Below are 18,596 nucleotides of genomic sequence, written 5' to 3' on the forward strand. Positions count from 1 at the left end.
GCAAGTTTTATTAAAGTCTCGCTGGCATTCTGTGCAAAGAATAAGGCATCTGACGGAGACGGCCAAGGGTAAACTTCTTCTAAAGATTGCCTACAAAAATTGAGAAGCAGAGGGTGGCAATATGGTCCCCTCACTAGGCGATGTCTGGCTGCCTCAGAAGGGAGCCCACGGAGGGGCCGAGGTCCCTTCCAGCCTTGGGAGCTTGGGGTGCTGTCACGAAGATGAGGTCCCTGCCTAACCAGCACGACCCTACCCCATGCTGTCCTGACACTCTGGAGTGTGAATCACAGACCTCTCCCCATCTGCATGAAGCCCACCCCCAACAGGAAAGAAAAGGATGGGGGTAGGAAGCTGTTTGTACCTGTCTATGCTGGTGTGTTACGGATTTATTTGAACATACATTTATCTGGATATAGCTATATCACCACCTGTTCTGGATAAGTCTGGATTTGGAGAAATTTCCCAGAATCTGCTTAGTAATAGTTCCCAATATTTCCTTGGTGTTGTGAGAAGCCAGTTTTGTGTGTATCATATCGACATCCGCATCCATATCTATTCATATGCCCACAGCCAGCTAGTTCATGTGGAGGTCAGGTGAATCCCGAAAATTCGTCTGACAGATCAACCTATGAGTCGGATTCAAAGAATGGAGGTTGAGTTCCCAGCTCTGCCACCAAGTCGCTAAGTGAGCTCCGGCAGCCTGGATGCCCTCCCTGAGCCTCAGCCAGCTCATCTGCAGAATGGGTCTAAGAGTCCTGCCCTAGAGCGGGGCCTGGGGGGCTTAGTCCATTGTGCGTCCAGCTTCGGCTCAGGTCATGATCACGGTTCATGGGTTCGAGTCCTCATTGGGCTCTGTGCTGACAGCTCAGAGCCTGGAGCCTGTCTTCAGATTCTGTGTCTCCCTCTCTCTCTGACCCTCTTCTGTTCACGCTGTCTCTCTCTCAAAAATAAATAAAACATTACAAAGAATTTAAGAGTCTTGCCCTAGAAGGTGGAATATGCAATGTGTCCCATGTGGCCATGTGCACTGAGAGTTGGTAAATGGTCAAATAAGACATGGCAGCATCATCGGGGCTCCTGCATGGCTCAGCCGGTTGAGTGTCTGACTGTTGATTTTGGCTCGATGTCACGGTTTTGTGAGTTTGAGCTGCATGTCAGTGAGAGGCTGCCTGGATTTTCTCTCTTGTCCCCTCTCTCTCTGCCCCTTTCCTTGCTCATGCTGTCTCTATCTTTCTCAAAATAAATAAACTAAAAAAAAAAAGTCAGCGTAATCAACATACATATACCAAGAGTGGATATATCTGAGTGATGGGATTATGTCTCTTCAGTTTTTGTCTTTATAGGACTGTGAGGTTTGCCATAAGGGACATGCTTTTCCTTTACCCAGGAACAAATACCTTAATAAGAGAAGTGGTGTGTGTGTGTGTGTGTGTGTGTGTGTGTGTGTGTGTGCACGTGTGTGCATAAAAATTTAGTGATGGTACAGTCATTCCAACTCCTTTATTTTACCTAAATTAAGTCTTTTATGCTTGTCACTAGCCAGCCTCCTCTTGTATATTTTCATCTATATAATTAACAGCTCTGTCCCTTTCCTGCGGGAATGTGTGCTCATTAGGCAGGGGTTTGTCTCAACAACGCCCCCTTCCTCAGTTGGGGCCAGGCCGGTGTACCCAGGGCAGAAGCGGAGTACAACAGGAGACCAAGCGTGCCCTGACTCTCCCTTGCACATGCGCCTGCGGAAGTATAGAGCGCACAAGGGTGGGGACGGCTGATCCTTGCCCATGGGAGCTGCCACCTTCCCAGGACTCTGCAGCCATGGAGGAGACCTGCATGGCCCAGAAGTAGGCGCAGGGCTTTAGGCAAGAAGTCTTGGAACTTGGTCGGGTAGGGGCCAGTGGGCTCTGGAGGGACTCGTCTCTTAGACCCCAGGCAGCCCTCATTTTGTGGGGATGGTTGAGGCTGCAGGCGGGTTCAGGATGACCACCTGATGCACAAGGCCTGATGCTGAGCCCCCAGGTACCCGGGTGTTGGGGTGATGCGATTCTGGGCCTACTCCCCGAGATGCTCCCAATAAACTCCGGCTGAATAAGCAAATGAATAAGGTGGAAAGCCACGTGCCGTTCATGGTTCTAAGAGTGACTTAAAGCCGAAGGTGAAAACATCTATCTGCACACTTCCCTCTGGGGGCAGGAGACGAGATGAAAACATCAACTCTGGGAATGTTTTGAGACTTCTCGGCAGGACATTTGGGGTGGCACTCTTAGCTTTAGAACCCAGATCCTGTATCTTCATTAAGGACGCCTTTCCATTTCTATCAATTCTATATTCTATTCCCCCTGTTTTAATCCACTTGCTTTTCTCCCAACACATATTAATCAGGGTACACAGCCATTTTGGACAATCATTCTATGACAAAAGGTGTGTGTGTTCTTACTGGAAGTTTTTATCACACAGGAGTTGACTCGGGGAGGGGGTGACAGGGGAAGATCTCAGTGTTGGAGATTTTGGTAGAATTAAGGAGAAAAATAAAACCAAGACATGCCGAGGTGCTTTCTCTCCGAGCTGAGTAAGTTATGAGGGGCGAGTGGGTCTTGGAAGGAACCAGTTTATCACGCTCAGCATCACAGGACAGATATTTATTGCCTGACTCGCTCCAGCCTTGTAGAGTGAGAACAGAAGCTATAAACTGTGCACAGAAGACGGTGCAAACTGTTGCATTCTCTGAATTCATTGAAGATGACGTGAAAAAGTTGTTTGGATGCTTTATTATGTGTGGAAGGTCATAAAAACCAGGCTGGGCCGCCAGGAGGCAACTGCGGTCAGAAATCAGGGTGCGTGTGAAGGAGATGACGCTGCAATTGAACTTGAAACCCACTCTTTATGGACACATTAAAAATCGTGCTGGAACCAATAGAATGAGTAAGCAGGCTCCGGGTGTCAGTCCTGCTGCCGCGCGCCCGCAGTCCTGCAAAATGAGGTCTGCAGTGTCCTGAAATGATGGCAAGTCAGCTTAAATACCATTTAAATGCCAAGTAAGGATTGCTTTATTCATGTAACAAACAGTTATGAAGTGCTGCCTATACACCACGCTCTGTTCTAGGAGTAGGGGATTTAATGACAAAAAAAAAATTTAAAAAGGCATAGTCTCTGTTCTGGAGTCCCTGTCAGATGTGGGCAAGTGGCTAGTGACTGTGAGCAGGGTCATCTTCGTACGGTGTGGGGTTGCCTGCATGCAGCTGACTTTATGACCAATGTGAGGGTCATGTGTGCTCACGGGAGGAAGTTTTCCAAGTTCTGAAAACATAAGTAGAGAAAGAAAACATCAAGAATAAGTCAGTTAGGGCCACCTGCCTGGCTCAGTTAATAGAGCATAGGACTCTTGATCTCGGGGTTGTGAGTTCAAGCCCCATGTTGAAGGGAGAGTTGATTTAAGAAAATGCACTGGGGCCACCAGGGTGGCTCAGTCTGTTAAGCATCCAACTTCGGCTCAAGTCACGACTCATAGTTGGTGGGTTTGAGCCCCGTGGTGGGCTCTGTGCTGACAGCTCAGAGCCTGGAGCCTGTCTTCGGATTCTGTGTCTCCCTCTCTCTCCACCCCTCCCTGCTTATGCTGTCTCTCTTTCTCTCTCTCAAAAATAAATAAAACATTAAAAACATTAAAAAAAATGTATGGAAAAAGAATGTGTCAACTGTATTCAAATAAAACCATTTAAATAAAACTAACATTTCTCTTGGAAAGGGAAAAAAGAAAAAAAAATCTTACCACTTGGAAACAATATATTACACCTTATATTATATCCCCTTCCAAACTTTTTACCTATGCATACATTTTCACAGTATTGGTGCTTCCTACTATCTGGGCTACATACAAGTGTTTTATATTTTACATTACTTTAAATGCTCAAAAACCTTATTTTTATGATTTTATTTTATTTTTTAATGTTTATATTTTTTGAGAGAGACAGAAAGGGAGAGAAAGAACACAAGTGGGGAAGGGGCAGAGACAGAGGAAGACATAGAATCCAAACAGGCTCCAGGCTCCACTCTGTCAGCACAGAACCCGATGCAAGGCTCGAACCCGCAAACCATGAGATCGTGACCTGAGCCTAAGTCAGATGCTTAATCGACTGAGCCACCCAGGCATTTTTATGACGTTAAAGCATTCTATCATATTTGGGACACTGCACACTGAAAAGACAGGGGTAGCTTTTGCAAATCTCTTGTCACTGGGTTCCACCCCTCTGACCAATTCATTCAGGGACTCTGGGAATGAACACAGTCCTTGGTAATTTTCAAGTTCCTATGGGACCTGATAGACGACCAGTATTGAGAAACCATTGATAAATTCATTATGTTTACTTTATGATTAAACAACTTAAGTGTCCCCAAGTGCTTCCCCCCCACCAATAGTACATAATCCTGTATGTAAAGCACGCCAGTGTCCTTTCTGTACTATGTCTCAGCAGAGAATCCAAGAAATGGTATTTGCACATGCAAAAGGCACCCCTATTGTCATACTCCATGATTTCTTCTCATTCTTCCCAAGCAACCATTTTGGAGGTGGTGTGTGGCAGTTTAATGGTGGGCCACACTCCGACTCAGGAAATTTCAGGAGCTGGCTGCGTCTCACTTCGAGGAACATGACCTTTTCACCATATCTGTACTAACTTCTTAGCCAATCCTTCTAACCTTTATACCTGCTTTATTCTTGGTGCAATTGTGAGTGTCTCAAGCCAACGAGGTCCAGGAAAAATATGTGGGTTTCAGGAATCTGTTGCTTAACCCGGTTGAACTGAGTGCATCCAGAGAACAGAACAGTAATGGCTTTGTTGTCAGAGACTGTGATTGGCTAGCAGACAACTGCCCCTATCACCCAGTTATTGACAGAAGGAAACCAGGTCAGAATCAACACCCACATCCCCATCATCACTCTACTATTACACCCGCGTTGTCCACGAGGAAGTAAAGTAACTTCTCCTGGGGCGTCTGGGTGGCTCAGTTGGTTAAGGGTCTGACTCAGGTCAGGTATCAGCTCAGGTCATGACCTAGCACTTTGCGAGTTTGAGGCCCTGGTCGGGCTCTGCACTGACAGTGTGGAACCTGTTTGGGGTTCTCTCTCCCTATCTGCCCCTTCTTTGTGCTCTCTCTCTCTCTCAAAATAAATAAATAAACATTTTAAAAAGTGACTTCTCCTTCCAGGTTAATAAGACCAATGATCTGACTACTAAGCCAGTTGTTTCTCTAGGCTTAGACTGTCTACAGTGTGAGGGTCTTCCAAACCCACCCTCCTTCCTTCCCTGCCCCGCTGACAGGTGCCCCACCCACAGCTCAGTCTGAAGGACCTCCTCTCCCAGTCCTGTCCCCCCCCTTTGTCATTCAGAGCCATGTCCCCTGATCAATTGCTTCCAGGAAGACTCTCAAACTAACACAAGATGCTACCCAGTAACATGCAGGAAAGATGCCCCAAACCAGACAGCCGCACATGGGGGCCACTTGGACACGCCTCATCCCGAATCTGCATACGTGACACTCCACGGATGGTGTAACATCGGCTATGCAGAGGTGTTTACACTGCAGAAATCAGCATATTCTATATCAAGACTGTATCTTTCCCTGAGAGCCCGAGTCGCTAAACGTTTCCTAACACACCACTGTTCCCAATGTTGCATTAGCCAGGATTCTTAGAAATTCCAGTCCACAGGTGACATTTCCTTCCCTCAAGTAGGGAGCAGCACATAGCAGCTAGAAGCCTGCTGCCTGTTGTTGATTGCCCATCGATTTCCCTCCTGATGTAGGATGAAAGCCCAGTTGCTTCATATCCCAAGAGTTCATCATGTAAACACTTGTCTCCACCTGCTCGTGGGAAGAGTTTGCCTGTTCAATGGCTTCTCGTCATCCCTGCATGCTTAAAATTCTCCAGTAGCCAACAACTCTCTATAATTTCATAATCAATAAGAAATTCTACAGGCAAGAGGACCATTACAATAAGTCAAATTCAAAATGATATGCTCTGGATGTAATTTCACACCCCCACCTTCTTCTTTTTTTTTTATTTCAATATGAGGATCTGAAAAGTCTTGAGGAGATAATTTGTATTCATAAAGAATAGAAATGGTCACAAATCCATGATTTAGTTACATCTTGGTGTGAGATGAAAAAAAAATCAACAGCCAAGGGAGTGAGGCTGACCAAAACGGATAAATAAATAAATAAATGCCCACAAGGATTGGCTTTGGTAAGGAACATTCCCTCTTGGTAAGGGGAAAGGAATGCGGATTTCCTTAGAGCCATAGATGAAAACATAGAAAAACACAAGAGGATTTTAATGTGTGGTTTACTAGTGAAATATAAGCATCAGTTTCCAAAATTGCAATGTGAGTCTTTTTTTTTTAAGTTGATTTGTTTATTTTGAGAGAAGCAGAGACAGCACGAGTTGGGGAGACGAGTTAGAGAGAAAGAAGGAGAGAGAATCCCAAGCGGGCTCTGGGCGGTCAGCCCAGAGCCCAATGTGGAGTTTCAAACTCATGAAATTGTGAGATCATGACTTGAGGTGAAACCAAGAGTCAGATGCTTAACCGACTGAGCCCCCCGCAGGTGCCCCCAACAGGTTTCTTATTTCCCACATCAGAGTGCCATTTCTGGGCACTGTAACGTTACAGGGGTGTGTGCGCATGTGTGCATGGAGGTGAGATGTTTGTCTATATGTATCCGTGTGTCTATAATGTGTGCATATGTGTACATACACACATTTTTACATGTATGTGTGTGAGGGGTGTGTGTGTATGTGTGTGTGTGTGTGTGTGTGTGTGTGTGTGTGTGTACTTCTAAGGCACCTACTATGTGTTCAATAAAAGGAAATTTATCTCCTGCCTTCTTTTTTAGTTACTAGACTATATGGAGAATAAGGTGCCCCCATCGCTTCACTGAGTGTATTCATTATTAAAGAAGAGAGATTGCTTTCTGGTGTTTCTGTAAGTGAACACTAATGCATTAAAAGTCGAAAATAAATAAAACAGGCAGACAAAAAGACAGGGCAGAATTCATAGTGGGAATATCTCTATTAAACCTTGCAAAACTGGAGCGTGGCCATGCAGAAGAAGGAGGGGGGATGGGAGATGTTTGGAAGGTGGAGGAAGCAATTACACAGGAGATGCGAAAGGACTCAGTGTCCAGAATGCTTGCAGAAAATACAGGTGAGGATGCCCTCAAAGAGAAAATTATTTTTTATACACCATACATGTTTTCCAAGCATTCACCCTAACTTTGTGCTACAATAACCACATGAGCTGGGCACAGGGACTGACGACAACCCAGGAGGTATGCGGCTTTCTGGGTTCAGTGCCTTCCACCAAAGCTAAGTAAGCACAGGGAGTGAGGTAGGAGGCTGCATGACTAATTGCCTTGGATGCATTTTTCATCATCTGTGTTATATTACGTAAGATGGAATGCAACTCAGTGGATGGCTGCGTAAGAGTGTGCACGTATAATACAATTTCTGCTACATGCAAAGTAGTGCCCGATAAACCATTCACATCTTAATGATAGGTAAATCATCCCTTAGTGTCACACAGGAGCATGTGACAGGCATTCTTCATGAGTGAGAATACCCTTATTTTTGTACCCTGTTACAGCAGAGATATTGCTATATCAGTAGCTAAATCCCTACACCGATGGGGGATCAACCGTGCACACACATGCACACCCCCCCCGCAAGACAGTGTCATTCAGTCATACAATAGCAGCTCCCTGCTAGAAGCTGGAGAATTTCTTTCTCTGTTTTTCAAGTATAGGAAAAACAGCCTTATCTAATAGAGAGAAAGCCAAGCTCTGCACAATCTTGAGACTGGGGTCCAAATTCCAGGTGCTTGCCTGAGTATCTGAGTGACTAAATATTGTTCTGCAGGGGTGCCTGGGTGGCTCAGTCAGTTAAGCATTCGATTTCAGCTCAGGTCATGAGCTCACAGTTCATGAGTTCGAGCCCCACATCGGGCTCTGTGCTGACAGCTCAGAGCCTGGAACCTGCTTGGGATTCTGTGTCTCCTTCTCTCTCTGCCCCTCCTTCATTCATGCTCTGTCTCTCTCTCTCTCAAAAATAAAATAAAGACATTAAAAATTTTTTTAAATATTGTTTTGCAAACTCTACTGTGCTAATGAATCCCCAGGGACCCTGTTAAAAGCTGGATTCTGAGTCTCCGCCTGGGGCTCTGCATTTCCCACAAACTCCCCTGCTGAAGGCCCTTGAATTCCATCATGAATGGCGGGGATTTAGATCAGGAGTCTTCCCTTTTTGATCGCAGTCTCTTCATCAGTGTGGGTGCTGCGATTTATTTCATGATGCCGCAGAGGGTTCTCCCCACCAGTGCTTGGAGAAGCGCCAGCAGAGACTCTGGTGAGCACTGTGCTCCACAGGGGGTCACATGCTCACTAACCACCTGATGGCAACAAGGTCACGTCCATCCATTAGATGCCATGTCTCCACAATCTTCCTCACCGACAGCCATTGGCCACCTTACTCAGCCCTGTGAATTCCTGCTGCAATGCACTGAGCAGTACATCAACTTCTTCAAAATAGTCCTAACATGCTGAGGGAAATAAAGGAAGGAAATCTGTGTGCCACGGACTGTGTCCGCAGCTCAGCGGAGCCCTGCATGCTCTGGATGGCAGCATCCGTCATCCGTGAGAATGGAACACAGGTCCCTGCCTGATGTACTTTGCAGTAGGCCCCTAAGACTCACTGGCAGCTCAGCGTGAGACCTTCGAGAACTCTCTTCGATAAGGTGCCCGACCCGAGAAAACTGAAAATGGGTCCATTCTTGCGGGGCAGCTGGGAGGATGGGGTATGGCAAGTGGAGAGGTTGGTGGATCGCCCTCTTCCCCGGGGTGCAGAGCCGCTTTCCAACCTCTTTCGTTCCCAGAAGGGAGCTCGAGCTGGTGTCGCCAGGCACCCAGAGCCCTGGCGAGGCGGCGTGAGCGGCGATTTGGGCTGCCTTCCTCCAGGTGCAGCCAGTGGAGCGATCGGGGTGTTGGGAAGGGTTTTAGCACCTGTGGAATGGTGGGACCAACACCAGTCAGCTCTGCCCCTCCCCTGTGGAGGGAAGAGTGCCCCAAACTGGGAAGCTGGAGAAGAGCAATGCACTAAGCAGTCCAGGCCGTGGGGCGCTAGGCCTCTCGGTCCCAACTTGGGAGAGGACAAAGTGGCCCTGCTTTCCTGGAGGGCAATCTGGCATTTCTATTCAAAACCTTTAAAATGGTTCATTCCTGTGGACTCTGCAGACCTGCATCTGCCATGTTATCCTGAGGAGAGGACATAAATGTGTGGAATATTTAACCTAGAAACAGAATGATTTTTTTTCCCCTCTCTGCTGTTTTTTTTTCTTTTTGTAAATTTGATGGGTAGCAGTGGCCAAAAACAAAAAGCCAAACCAACAAGACAGAGCAAAAAAACGTGATCTCTTTTCAAAGCTACAGGCAGCTTCCCCTTGCTGAGAGCTGGAAGGCTGGAGGAGGTGACTTTTGGTGGCAGAGGTCCTAGGGCTCAGAAGCAATCCCCTACGTGGTGAAGAATATTATGCCAATACCCTCCCCAGTATTCCCAGGCAAATCTGAGGATGCAGGTGTGCTAGGCTGAGAAGTGCCTGCTTTGTTACGAAAGTCGTTAAGGGCTGGTTTTAACCAGAACTGTATTTCTGCAGGTTCCAATGATGCTCCTTTATATGTAGATGTAGATATTGCTTCTAGGTCAGGATTCCCTTAATGTTCTAGTGGAGAGAGGTGATGAACATGCACTAGAGTAAGAGAGTGAGTAGATTCGTGTTTACATTATAAGTTCTCTGAAGAGGAAACATGCAGTAAACAATAGAAAGTGTTGGGACTAAGGTCCTCACTAGGACCATCTCGGGGCCCAGAGGGGTAGGGAGCAGGTGAATGAGGAGGGACAGTGGTGGGCACAGCATGGGAACTCTGAGAGCCGGTGTCGCTGTGAATGTCTACAGAGAAAGGGCATGCGGTCGGGGGGTGCATGGGAGATTTTATTTTGCATGGATAGCTGAAGGCAAATTTACAGGCTTATGAGAATGATGGAACACAGAAGAACCTGATGAGACTGAACAGGGTGAGGGAAACTGGAATAAACAGTCCTTGAGAAAGCAGGAGCTCACGGGGCAGGGAGAACAAGAGGAGGGTTTGTCTTAGGGATGAGATCTGTGCTCATTCCATCATGGGAGGGAGCCAGCCGGTGACTGTGGATGCAGACACAGGCAGGCCAGCGTCCCTGCGCACATGAAGATGGAGAGTTTATATCTGAGAGCATCCATCTTCTTTGAAATGCAAGGTGAGGGGGCACCTGGGTGGCTCAGTCGGTTAAGTGTCTGACTTTCGGTTTCAGCTCAGGTCATGAACTCACAGTTCCATGAGTTCAAACCCTGAGTCTGGCTCTGCATTTGCAGTGCAGAGCCTGGTTGGGATTCTCTCTCCCTCCGTCTCTCTCTGCCCCTCTCCTGCTCACGCTGTCTCTGTCTCTTTCAAAATAAATAAACTTAAAAAAAAAAGAAGCGTAAGGTGAGGTCACCAGTGGAAAGTACGGCTGAGGAGGGGTGGGTATTTAGGGAGAGAGGAGCTGTTAAACCTTCATCTCAAGAGCTGGAAAGATAAATATCCTTGGAAAAGGTAGGATTGTCTAGTCAGATTAATGCCTGTTTCAGATGTGTGGTCACTCATTGAAATGCGTCCACTCAGCCCTGTTTTGTAAGAGCCAACAGCGCAATCAGCGTCTTGAGAGCAGATGCAGAATAAGTGGACATTGGGTATAATCAGGGGTGATGATTCGTTTTATGTCAGCCTGACTAGGCCACCATGCCCGGATATTTGAGCAAACACTATTCTAGATGCTTTTGTGAAGGTGTTTTTTATTTATTTTTATTTTTATTTTTTAGAGAAAGAGAAAGGTGGAAATAGAGAGTGGGGTAGAGGTAGAGAGAGAAGAGAATCCCAAGCAGGCTGCATGCCCAGCATCGAGACCAAGATGGGGCTAGAACTCAGGACCATGAGATTATGACCTGAGCTGAAACCAAGAGTTGGACACTTTATCTACTAAGCCACCCAGTTCCCCCAGGAAATGTATTTTTAGATGAGATTAAATTTAAATCAGTAGACCTTCAATAAAGCAGATAATCCTCTATGTTAATGGGCCTCATGAAATTAGATAAAGAATTTAAGAGAAGACTGACCTCCTTGGAAGAAAAGGAAATTTTGCCAAGAGACTACCTTTTGACTCAAAATCCCACTCTTGCCTGAGTATCCAGCCTGGAGATTTCTACCCTGGAGGGCTTCTACATGGACATTTTGAACCTGATGGGCTCCAAAGTCACATGAGCCAAATTTTCAAAATAATTCTATCTTTGTATCCATCCTATTGGTGCTGCTTCTCTGGGAAATCCTGTCTAATACAGCAGGTTTAGGGAGATGGGTGAGGTTACTAGGAAAGACTGACACATAGGGAATTCTCAAGGGAACGGAATCTGTTTCCTAAGGGATGGTCATGGTCATGGTCAGGGAAATTTTACACAGAGCTGTATCCAATCAGAAGGGGCTAAGTTACCCTGGAATAAGGAAGAAGCCCCAAATCTCCATGGCCTATATCACAGCAAAACTGTATTTCTCATGCAGGATAGATATGGCCTGTTCGTTGTGGTCCTTTCAAGGGGCTGGGCTGATGAAGATTCCATCTTGGCACTGGCTCCCAGAATCATGGCAACAGGAAGGAGGGAGGGTCAGGGGCTCACTCTGGAGACTAAAATTCACAAGTCACTTCTGCTCTGACTTTATTGTCAAAGCAAATCACAAGTCTTCACCCAATTTCAGAAGCAGCTGTGGCATGGTTGGGAAAGGAGAATAATCAGAACCTTGTGAAGGAGTTTTAATGACTACCAAGGATGACAGGTACCGTCAAAGTGCTAGGAACGACGGGCTGAGGTCCCTGTGAGGCTGCAAAAATTCTGGACTCAGAGGAATGAAGTGATCTGGGAGCTTGGAGGTTACAGTCAGAGTGTGGTGAGGGGCTGAGGCTCAGTGTCAGAGATGGAGAAGCCATAGAGATGACATTTTGAAGACAGGAGCATATGCTGGTGGATTCCTGAGGTAGGGTGTTGAGTGATACCCATGCAGTAGGCTTGCTCAGACTCTGGTGAGCATCTGAACTTCATGAAAGGGCTGTTCATATACAGATTGTGGGAACATCCCAGAAGAATGTCTGGTTCAGGCCTAAGGTGGAGCCTGAAGATTTGCTTTTCTGACAGGTTCCCAGGAATGTCCCATGGCCTTCACCTTAGAGCTATGGGTATGGGAGGAACAAGAGGCCTTGGTGTTAGAGAGAGCAGTACCATGGACGGTGAAGTTTTTAAGAATGATGACTGGAGAGGGGGGCCTGGGTGGCTCCGTCGGCACCCAGCTTTGGCTCAGGTCATGATCTCTCAGTCGATGAGTTCAAGCCCTGCATTGGGCCCTGTGCTGACAGCTCAGAGCCTGGAGCCTGCTTTGGATACTGTGTCTTGCTCTCTCTGCCCCTTCCCTACTCACACTCTGTCTCTTGAAACATAAATAAATAAACATATAAAATTTTAAATAAACAAGGAATGTTGACTGAAGCCATCAGTTAATGAACACAATAGTTTGTTGATAAATGATGGCACTAAGGATGATAAAAGAAAATCTGATGGTACGTCCCTCAAGGATTTTTATTGTGAAAAGAAGAAAATAAGATGACTTGGAAGCTGCATTGGGAAGCAAAGAACACACTTATCCAGCCTACAGGTTTTAAGATAGACATCATGATGTGGAAGAAAAAGAGTGCCCACTTGATCATGCTTTAATGGAAATGGTGTCTTAAAAAACAAGTGTTAAGTGAGAAGCAGGTAAGGGGAAGTGTTTATGTGTGTAACTTTGTCACCTGCAAGTGACACTATTTTATTTCTTCCTTTCCAATCTTTGTCTTTTTAAAGTATTTTCTGTGTCATATTGCTCTAGTTGTAGCCTCTGAAATGATGCTAAGTAGTGTTGCTAGTAAGCATCCTTGCCTTTCTCCCAAACATAAAGACAACATTATGTTGTTGCATAAAACATAACATTAGCTGTGGCTTCTCCTGAACCCCTTCTGTGATTGATAAAGTTGTATTCTGTTCTTGCTTTGCTGAGAAATGCATGATGACTAAGTATTAAATTTTGGTAAGTACATTTTCTTCATCTATTGAAATAACGGTATGATTTAAATTTTTGGTTTTTTGTTAAGGTGGTGATTGGCCTGTGAATTTGCTCCTCTTGGATTATCTTTTCTGGTTTTGTTTGATAGTAATACCAACCTCCCAAAATGGAGTTAGAGAATGCTGCTTTTTCCTATGTTTTCTGAAAGAGTTTGTATATGTTGGTTACTGTTATATTTTTAAACATTCAATAGACTTCACCAGTAATGCCATTATACCTAGAGCTTTCTTTGAAGAAAAGCTTTTGAGTAAAAACTAAGTTTTCTTAATAAATATAGAGCTATACATAATTCCAGTCTGTGATATATGTCAGTTTTTCTAATATGTATTCCTCAAAAAACTTGTCCATTTAAGTTTTCAGGGTCATTAACATGAGAATTTTTTTGTTATATTCCTTCATAAACCTTTCAGTCTTCCCAAGAGATGCCTCTTTAATCCACAATGTTCATTTGTAGTGTCTCCCCCTTTTATTCCTGATGGAGTTATGTTTTTTATCTTCCTTCATTGGTCAATTTAATGAGAGTTTTTATATTTCCTTTACCCTTTCAAAGAATCAACTTTTGCCTTAGCAGATTTTCTCTTCCTTTTTTCCTTCCTTCCTTCCTTCCTTCCTTCCTTCCTTCCTTCCTTCCTTCCTTCTTTCTTTCCTTCCTTCCTTCCTTTCTTCTTTCCTCCTTTCTTCTTTCCTTCCTTTGTACCTTCTTTCCTTCCTTCCTTCCTTTGTTCATCCATTTGTTCCTTCCTTCCTTCCTTTCTTTCCTTCTTTATTTCTTTCTTTGGTCTTGTATATCATTGGTTTTCACTTTTAACTTTACTTCTGTTTTTCTGCTGACTTTAAGTTAAACTTCCTCTTCTTTTCCTACTTTCTTAAAGTGCAAACATCGACTGATAACCTTAAAATATTTCTCCTTTTTAAATTTTAATCACTTTGAGTGCCTAATTTCCCTCTGCATGGTGATTTATCCACATCTTGAAATGTGTCATTAACAGCATTTCATATTTTCCTCTATTCAAAAAAATCTTTTAAAGTCTTTTCTGATTTTTTTCCTTGATGCATCAGCTACTTAAAATATGTGGGTCACTTGGAATTTCTCCAGGTATCTTTTGGTTATTGCTTTCTAATTTCTGTTTTCAAAATTATTGAGGCCTGTTGTGTAGCCCAGAGTTTTGTCTGTGGTGGTGAAGATGTTGTGTATTCTAAATGTCCTGTAGGTCAATTTGGTTTATAAGATCATTCAAATCTTCTGTACTCTTACTGACTTTGCCTGAAATATTTTCATTTTACCTTCATATCTGAGACATCTTTTGTTAGATATACATTTCTAGGTTGATAAGGATTAAAATATTTTTCCACTACTTTACAGATATGATGCAGTTGTCTCCTGGCTGCAATTATTTTGGATGAGAAGTCAGTAGTGATTTTTAGAATTGTTCCTTATATACCAATATTCCTTTTTCTCTGGATGTTTTTGTAGTTTTTACTTCTTTTTTTGCAATTTTTATTTCATCTTTTGCTTTTTTGATACTATTATGATGGCTCTATGGTAGATTTCTTAATAATTATCCTGCTTGGGTTTCTTTTTTTTTAATGTTTTGTTTATTTTTGATACAGAGAGAGACAGAGTATGAGGGGGGAGGGGCAGAGAGAAGGAGACACAGAACTGGAAGCAGGCTCCAGGCTCTGAGCTAGCTGTCAGCACAGAGCCCAACGTGGGGCTCGAACCCACAAACGTGAGATCTGACCTGAGCCAAAGTCGGAGGCTTAAACGACTGAGCCACCCAGGCACCCCATGCTTGGGTTTCATTAAGATTCTTGGACCTATGAGTTGATCTATTTTTCAGACTTGAAAAAAATTTCAACTATAAATTTTCCAGAAACATTTGTGCTCCTTTTCTTTGCTGCAGATTGGCAATCTTTTACACTGCAGCATGGATAGCACCATCCTTGGCCTCTACCCATTAGAGGGTAACGCCTGGTTATGATTGCCAAAGACGTCTTCAGAGACGATCAAATGTCCTCCAAAAACCCCCAGTCTAAGGGAATTCTTTGTCCAGGGTTAGGGCACATGCCCTCCTAAAACGTGGTCTTTCTGGGATCCCAGCTGAATATTCTGGTGTGGAGTGAGCACCTTCCACGCTGGCACACCCGGCCTCCACATCTCTCGGTTTCGTGTGAAGTCTAGAACACGTGTTCTGCCTATAACCCTCCATGCTTCCTCCAACTGCACACCGGCTTGCCTTGTGTGTGTTCTGTCTACTGTTTGTCCCCGACTCCGGGGTTCTCCCTGCATATTTGTTAATGACTATTAATGCGCAATTCTCTTATTCTCTGCCAAGCTGCTTCCCCTCAGTTATTTTGCATCTCAAATTCTAGCCACGGACTTTGATGTCTGCTTCCTTAACTCACAAAATCACTGTGTCCTGTTTTGTTTCAGGATCCTCCCACCCCGTTGTCCAAATATGACATCAGGAAGACATTTTGGGAAGTAATGGATCTCATTTCTTATTTCCCTTCATCCAGAAATCACAATCCTGTGCTGCCTGTTGTTCAATGTCTGAAACCAAACCAGTTTGTTCAGTTGTATTGTTCATGTGGTAGGATCAGCTAGTCTGGTACCAGTTACCTTTTGTGATGATCAGTGCACTGTTGTGACTTGAATAGAAATCGACAATTAAGTTCCAACAGTGATCCTAGCACCTGCGACCCAGACACACACACACACACACACTCACACACATGCACGCTCATACACACACACACTTGGGGCATGGAAGTGGACTTTCCCTGAAATATGAGACTTTCCAATAAACTTAATAGACAACCGTCTTATAAAGACACTGATTGTGGGATCTGAAGTGGGGCCAAAGTGGGCACCTGGGTGGCTCAGCCAGTTAAGCTTTGGACTCTTGCTTTCGGCTCAAGTCCTGATCTCCCAGTTTGTGAGTTCAAGCCCCACATCCTGCTCTCTGCTGGCATCATGGAGCCTGCTTGGGATTCCCCCCTCTCTCTCTTTCTGTCCCTTCCCTGTTCGTGTTCTCTCTCTCTCAAAAATAAAAGAAAGGAGGACAATGTGGGGAGATTTAGCTGAGGGAAGGTATATGGAGGAACTCATAGAATATCCTGAGATAGAGGTCGTCTTAACAGTCTCTCTGTTTTAAGACTGGGTATAAGTTAGACTTTCTTTAATATGTCTTTTCTTCCATTCACTAGATTTCTATAAAGTTTTTCCAAATGTGGAAGCTTTGTCTACCCTCTGTATAAAGTGAGGAATGGGGGCTATTACACACTTGAATGAGAACATTTAGGCATCTCAGTCCATGCGCCTTATCTTGAGAGCATCTTGGAAGTAACCAGTTAAACCGGAATTGAAGAACTGGAAAAAAGAGGGGACACTAAGGTAACACTGGGATACCAGCTACAGGAAGCAGCTGCTATTCCCAGATCCAAGAAAGAACGGGAAGAAATTGGTTTTTGAGCCTCAGGGCTGGGAGAGGGCCCCTGCGGAACCAGGACCCAGACATCTGAGATGAAGGAGCATCCCACTGGTCATGGTCCTTCTGGGCTCAGAGGAGGACCCAGGGGCCCAGGCTCTGGACAAGAGTGCTGCTGGGCCAGTGCAGGCATTACTGAGGGAGCAGATCTGGAGGCACTGGAGGGGAAGCGAGTCTGGGTGTAGGAACCCCCTTCTGCTGCCGGGGGAGGGGGGTGTGGAGCCATTGCAGAGGTGGCACATGACAGCTACAGCCACAGCAGGAAGGAGCAGGACCAGATTCTCTGTCCCTCATCTTCCCTCCACACCCCTGCAGCACCCGTTTACTGCAGAATCAGCTGGGCTGGGCTGGCAGAGGAGAAAGGCACTTTAAAGGGTTTGGACTCTGCACCCCAAGGAGGAATGCACAAGAGCAGGTTTGGGGATGGGCGGAATTGCCAAGCCCGAGTAACCGTGGATGACACCTGTCTCGGGGTCACTACTCATCGAGGGACTCAGGCTGCAAGCCGGGGAGGGTGGCTTCCTGAGGAAAAGGGATTACACAAATACACAGATACCCCTCCTCCCACAAGCACCCAGCATGGTGGCCTGGAGACTCGGAAAAGCTAAAGATTACAGGCACTTTGAGGGGCACCTGGATCCTCTATCCAGAGCTTGGGCCCAACAGATGTCACGGTTTGGAGATTGATGACCTATGACCCCATTTTTGGGACTTGCAAACCTTTGAAGCTTGGCTGTGCCAATTGTATGAATAGTGTTGAATAAAGGGCAGGTTTCAAGGCTAATAAGAAGGCATTGGCTGAATACATTGTTATATGCTGAAACTGTGGAAGACTCAGCAGCCGTTAAAACTCATGCTGTAAAGGAATATTCAGTGATACAGGAAAACATTCCTGTTAGACTTCAAAAAAGATCATGAACCTTATTGAATTTTCTCCACATCAGTGTTTATTTTCCTATGAATCTGTACCTTACTTGTGCAAAAGCTTTTTAGTAAAACTTTATGTAGTTCCTGTGAGGGTTCAGACAGTTGTAGTTCTTGCTCTTTCTGTGTTTATATTTTTGGCTTTTCCTGGATTTTCCAAATGGAAAATCTACGTATTATTTTATTCTATGAAAAAGAAAATAGACATTTTAAAAATCTATACATTTTTAAAATAAGAAAGAATACTGAGCCCAAGTAATTAGAATGTGACTTCTCACTTCTGGACTGCTGAAGTCTTTATCTCCCCTCACACAGTGTCATCCTTACGGTGAGGAGTACCGTGTTAGAACATTTCCTAAATTTCTGGAACTCTCCTCTGCGACCAGCCTCCCACAGGCTGCCTGTTCTCAGAATGGTACTAGGAAATACTTCCCTCTTTTCCTAGTGGGGAGGATCTTTTAACCCTCTTGCTCAGTGGCTGCCTCTCAAGTGCTTTTCCTTAGCTGCTTCTTCTGGAAAATTCCTTCTCAGCATTAGAAGTCTGGTTCCACCGTTCTGTCTCCGCAAAGCCTCCCAAAGTCCAGCGGGGGGGAATCATGCCCTTTGTCCCCTGGGAGCTCGAGGTTTTGCCCTTTGATGCCTCCTCAATTCTTTTACAAATAACATTTTAATTATAAGCAGTTATGTGAAGTTTGTGTGCGATCATCTTTCTTGATGGGGTCAGAGAATGTGTTTTCTGCATCTTTAATGGTCAAAATCATCCTTGGCACTTTGAAGAAGCTTATTACATGTTGGTGGCATTGAGTAATACAAAATTTCCAAAGCAATATTGATGTATGCAAGATTTTATTTACCTTTATTTTTTAGTATTTATTTATTTTTTTATTTTCTTTAACATTTATTTACTTTTTTTTTCCATAATATTTT

This window comes from Suricata suricatta, chromosome 9, assembly GCF_006229205.1.
Source record: "Suricata suricatta isolate VVHF042 chromosome 9, meerkat_22Aug2017_6uvM2_HiC, whole genome shotgun sequence".
NCBI lineage: Eukaryota > Metazoa > Chordata > Mammalia > Carnivora > Herpestidae > Suricata > Suricata suricatta.